This window comes from Berghia stephanieae, chromosome 6 (genome assembly GCF_034508935.2).
Source record: "Berghia stephanieae isolate SIO BIC M18660-M18661 chromosome 6, UCSD_Bste_1.3, whole genome shotgun sequence".
NCBI classification, from domain to species: Eukaryota; Metazoa; Mollusca; class Gastropoda; order Nudibranchia; family Aeolidiidae; genus Berghia; species Berghia stephanieae.
The window spans coordinates 42,723,595-42,729,802 of record NC_088365.1 but is presented as its reverse complement, the minus strand read 5'-3'; the positions used below and the strand labels follow the sequence as shown (position 1 = coordinate 42,729,802).

At 38.7% G+C, this 6,208-nt stretch overlaps 1 non-coding gene across 1 annotated transcript; it reads left to right on the top strand.

The window, feature by feature from the left end:
- The first annotated feature begins 1,542 nt into the window (after nt 1-1,542).
- Nucleotides 1,543-1,624, top strand: Trnas-cga (transfer RNA serine (anticodon CGA)). Its single transcript has one exon. It is a non-coding gene; the product is annotated as a tRNA-Ser (tRNA).
- The last annotated feature ends 4,584 nt before the right edge of the window (nt 1,625-6,208 follow it).

The window sequence follows — 6,208 nt, the reverse complement described above, 5'->3', positions numbered from 1 at the left end:
ATTCTCGTTTTGTTCACACCAGCGCAATAATTTGCTCTGGTCTAAAAATAGATAGACTGTAACTTTTGATAAATTTTAGAAAATTTTACCTTTTGTTCCATAAAATATCCATATCTAGACATTATTTGATGCATGATCGAGTATTTATGAATATGTGTTTCTTTTGCCACCTAACAGCCAAATTTTAAAGGTTATTTTTTTTCTATTATTTACATTGGAACGTGAGCTGTCAAGACAGGAACATGTGGTTTGCCACGTGCTTCTCGACCTTTGTTTACGTATGGGGCACCTAACTTTACTGCTCTATTCGTGGACCCGATATTCACTCCAGTATAGAGCAGTAAAGTTAGTTGCCCCAAACGTAAACAAAGGTCGAGAAGCACGTGGCAAACCACATGTTCCTGTCTTGACAGCTCACGTTCCAATGTAAATAATAGAAAAAAATAACCTTTAAAATTTGGCTGTTAGGTGGCAAAAGAAACACATATTCATAAATACTCGATCATGCATCAAATAATGTCTAGATATGGATATTTTATGGAACAAAAGGTAAAATTTTCTAAAATTTATCAAAAGTTACAGTCTATCTATTTTTAGACCAGAGCAAATTATTGCGCTGGTGTGAACAAAACGAGAATTATTCGGAGCCTGATTTTCATAATAATTTAGCCTTATGTTATTATTTCTGCAACTGTTAGATTTTATGTAAACATATTTTCAATACTGAAAGTGTATTGCCTACAACTCAAACTACAAAATTGGGAGACCTATATTGTGCGTAAATTATTCCGGTCCCTAACGGAAATCACTAGCAACTTGTTATTGTTTACGTTTGGGGCACCTAACTTTACTGCTCTATTCCGTTGTGAATAGCCTAGTCTTTATCTACTGATCATCTCAATTGAAACAGAGACTCAGCTTGTAGCCTAACTGTTCCTGGTTGATAAAATAGCTCGATGAAACGACGTGATGACAACACCCTCTTCTTAAGGGCATCATTGTATGTACAACTGATACAGCTGATACCCGCCTGGTATTTGGTAGCCAGAAATCACACAGCTAGCAATAATATCCGATTTTTGCAATTATCGAATACTACCCATTTTAGTTTGGTAAAGTGCTTGTTTACACGACTTTCGTAAAGTAATTCTTTTTTACAATAGGCTTCGCCAAGGGTTACGAAGTCCCTCTCCTTTTTTGGTTTAAAATATAGATACATAATATAATCCACCAAGCTCTAATCAATGGTGTGGATAGACGAAATACACTCTTTTAATTGGAAAAAAAATCCTTAGATTGCCACTCGACCAAGACCAATGACGCGTCGAGAAACTGAACTGGGACATAGACAATAATCATCCTTGCCCAACGGCCTCAATGCCGTGCGTTACTGAATTCATGAAAAAGAAATAAAAAAGTTGTACCTATATCGTATGAAATGACATCAAAATTTGAAATAATAAAATAAACTCCTCTGTATTTATTTTAGAATTTGAAATTTTGAGTTATTTTATAAATTATTATTATGACAAAATTCAGTGAGTCACGATGGCCGAGTGGTTAAGGCGTTGGACTCGAAATCCAATGGGATTTTCCCGCGCAGGTTCGAATCCTGCTCGTGACGATTTTTTTTTTTATTTTTTTTTTTTTTTTGTCTTTTTTCTTCTTTTCTTTATTTTTAGACTTAACTTAGATTTACTTCTTTTCTGTTTCGCATTGGACTGCTGTAGACGAAATCCCCTCGCACTACTGTTATCAACATTCGATTGGAAGGTTTAGTTGCTCGCTAAATTATGCATTGATGTATGTGCCAGATCAAGGTTACGATTTAATAGTTGAGAGCAGAGACAACGGGAGTCCTCATACTCACCGGAAAACCGGGAGTGTAGTTTTCCCTTTCGCGGAAAATAATAACTGGTGCAAAGATTATTATTATTATTATTATTATTATTATTATTATTATTATTATTATTATTATTATTATTATTATTATTATTATTATTATTATTATTATATGTAGTAGTATTTTTACTATTTATAGTAGTATTTTTATTACTGTTACTATCAGTATTATTATCAGTATAATTATCATCATCATCATCATCATCATCATCATCATCATCATCATCATCATCATCATCATCATCACAATCCTCCATAACCCCAAAGACAAGAAAACCTTTATGAGTGCCCGGTGGAACAAAGGTTACAATCCGGACCTGGCATTCATATCCTCTCAAAACTTCTCAAACTTTGAAAGGACTGTAGGTGAGCCTATACCAAAATCTCAACACAGGCCTATTACCATCAGCATCAAACCAGCTGTTAAAACCCTCGGATCAAATGCGATACCACGATTCAATTTTAGAAAAGCAAATTGGGAAAACTTTACTAAAGATTTAGACAATGAGATCACCAATATAAAAAGTGACCCACAGAGATACGACGACTTTAGAACACTCATATGGAAAGTTGCAAAGAAAAACATCCCCAGAGGATGCCGAAAAAGTTATATTCCATGTCTCCAAGATGAAAGCAAGAAACTATATGAAAGATACATTGAATCATACAATGTGGATCCTTTCAGTGAAGAAACCCTAGAACTGGGTGAAGAACTCACATTAATGATAGCCGATGAAAGATCAGAAAGATGGAAGGAATTAATAACCTCCACCAATATGACCCTAAACAGCAAAAAGGCCTGGACTACAATTTCAAAACTGAATAATGACAAAAATACCCAGATAAGAGTGGCTGCAGTAACACCTGACCAAGTAGCACATCAGCTTCAACTGAATGGGAAACCAACCAAGAAAGCACGAGGCCAACTAAAAGCCCTGAAACGTGAAATGGACAAAGCCCTCAAGGATAGTGAAGATCATCTTGACTCTTTTACCCTGGAGGAGCTACTAGAGGCCTTGTCCCATCTGAAGGCAGGAAAAGCATCTGGACTGTATGGAATCACAACTGAGATGATTCAACACTTTGGCCCGAGAACCCTATCCTGGCTATTGGACCTCTTCAATGTATGCGCAAGGACAAACAGGCTGCCAAGTGCATGGAGGAAAGCAAGAGTAGTCGCCCTACTGAAACTGGGGAAAGATCCAAAATCCAAGAAAAGCTATCGCCCGATCTCCCTCCTGTGCATCACATACAAGCTATTTGAGCGAATGGTTATGTCCCGCATGTCACCCAGTCTAGACGAACAACTGTCTCCAGACCAGGCTGGATTCCGACCAGGACGGTCAACATGTGGTCAACTTCTTAACCTTACACAATTCATAGAAGATGGGTTTGAGACAAAACAGGTAACTGGCACAGTCTTCGTCGACCTCACTGCAGCCTATGACACAGTGAATCACAAGATCCTACTCCTCAAAGTGGCTAAAATGATAAAGAATAAGAAAATTGTAAATATCATCCAGTCACTTCTCGAAAACAGGCGCTTCTTTGTTGAAATGGATGGCCGGAAGAGCAGGTGGCGCACCCAGAAAAATGGTCTTCCCCAAGGATCAGTGCTGGCTCCAACACTTTTCAACATATATACAAATGATCAGCCTGAGTTCCCAAATATCCGCCGATTCATATATGCTGATGACCTATGCCTCGCAACACAGGATGTGTCCTTCCAACCAATCGAGAGCAGACTGACAAATGCCCTAGACACCCTTACAAAGTACTACACTAAAAACTCGCTGAACGCCAACCCAGGGAAAACACAAGTGTGTGCATTTCACCTCAACAACCACCAAGCCCACAAAAAAACTAACATCAAGTGGAATGGCCAGACATTAGAGTACAACTACCTTCCAGTGTACCTCGGAGTGACGCTTGATCGGACTTTGTCCTTCAGAGAACACGTGAGGAAGACCAAGGCAAAAGTGTCCACGCGTAATGCCCTCCTTGGAAAGTTGGCAAACATGAACTGGGGAACTGACCCTAAAACTCTAAGGACCACAGCATTGGCCCTCAGCTACTCAACTGCGGAGTACTGCACAGCTGTATGGGCCCGATCATGCCATGCCTCCAAGCTAGACCCCGAGCTCAACAACGCCTGCCGGATCGTAACGGGCCAGCTGAGAGCAACACCATTACCACTGGTCTACCGTGCAGCAGGAATAGCCCCACCACACATCCGGAGGGAAACTCATGCCCAAATACAAAAATACAGACAAGAAATGGACCAGAGACACCCCCTTCATGACCACAATTGCCCCAAAAGCAGGCTCAAATCAAGGAAAAGCTTCCTCACAGTAGAGAGCCTTCACCCAGACCACTCAGCATTCTCCCGCCTGGACAAATGGATAGAATGGGACAAGACAGCAAACGATGCCCTCCAGCCCCCAACAGAAAAGCTCCCAGCAGGCATAGACCTCAAGAGAAAAGACTGGGTGGCGTTGAACAGAGCTAGAGCAAAGGTGGGAAACACCTCCACCAACCTCTTTAAATGGAAATCTCACCGGGCACTGAATGCCCATGCGGTCACCCCAGACAGACCATGGACCACATCCTGTCCGAATGCTCGCTGGGACCTCACTGCACCAATGCTGACTTGAGGGAATGCAACCAGACTGCCCGTGACTGGCTGACTCACTGGCGCGACAAGATATGATGATGATGATGATGATGATGATGATGATGATCATCATCATCATCATCATCATCATCATCATCATCATCATCATCATCATTATATTATTATTATTATTATTATTATTATTATTATTATTATTATTATTATTATTATTATTATTATTATTATTATTATTAACATCATCGTCATCAGTATCACCCTTATTATTATTATTATTATCATCATCATCATCATTACCATCGTCGTCGTCGTCATCATGATCATCATCATCAGTATCATCGTCGTCGTCGTCGTAATAATAACAACAATAATAATAATAATAATAATGATAATAATAATAATAATAATAATAATAATAATAATAATAATAATAATAATAATAATAATAATAATAATAATAATAATTATTATTATTATTATTATTATTATTATTATTATTATTATTATTATTATTATTATTATTATTACTTTGTTTCTTTTTACGATGAAGCATCATCCTCCTGTAACAATCTGGCTCCTTCCTTAGCGAGTGTATCTGCAACTACATTACCTCTAGTGCTGTAGTGAGATGGTATCCATTGAAGGATGACATGATGGGACCTGCATAATAGATCCAGGGATGTGAACAAATCTTCGATTTCTCAATATTTGAACTGTAGTTTCTAAAGAAATCGAGGTGTAAGTTAGGATTACTATCTCCTGTATCGTGTTTCGATTATTTGCAAGACAAGTTGTAGCTTCTCTTAATGCATCTACTCCACTCCAGCTCTGTAGTTGGTAGATTGTAGGCCTGTTGCTGTAGAGAATTTGTTCTCTATGCCATTTGAATAGTTCATGTATATCCCTGCTCCTCTATTACGTATAGAATTTTCAGCAGAGCAAGTTGGGATTCTTGTGAAATTGATTTTTTATTTCGGTTTAGCCTGTCAATTCTATGTTCTTTCTCGAGTTTTTTTTTTTTTTTTTTGGTAGGCGAAGCTTTTTTTCTCTAGTCTTTCTTAAGTTGGCAGTGTCATTATAAAAATTATATTCATTGGATGGGCAGGAAGTCTTCTATATTTGACTGCATGTGTCAATACCTTATTTTATGACGATCCTCAATGGAGTTGAAGTGACGTTGACTCAAGTTCTTGGATTCGGGTAGATCCCATGTCGCCAGTGATAATTCTACACGCTTGATTTTGAATCCTGCCCAGCTTATTAAAGTTTGATCTGCCTGCGGTCCCATGCAGATACTCCATATTCAAGAACTGACCTAGTGCTGAAGTCTGAGATGTTGAGTCGGGGGACGCACTTTCAAAATCACAGCATCACGCAAATGCAATTAATGATATAATATAGAGTGTGTAATCAAAGATGTGGTGCTCGCCCTGTGGAGATCCGCCAGGTAGAGGCAGCACTGGGCTCTTGGATTCCGCCTCAACTACTGGAAGCCCTTCCTTCGTCTTGTGGAGTCAGGATACTTGCTATATTAACAACAAAAGAAGAGCAAATTTAAGAATAATGCATTGGAATGTCGAAGGCATTGTAACCAAAACAGATGCATTGTACCACTTCCTCACACGTCGCTAGATTGATGTATGCTGTATGCAAGAAAGACACCTACAAAAAGCT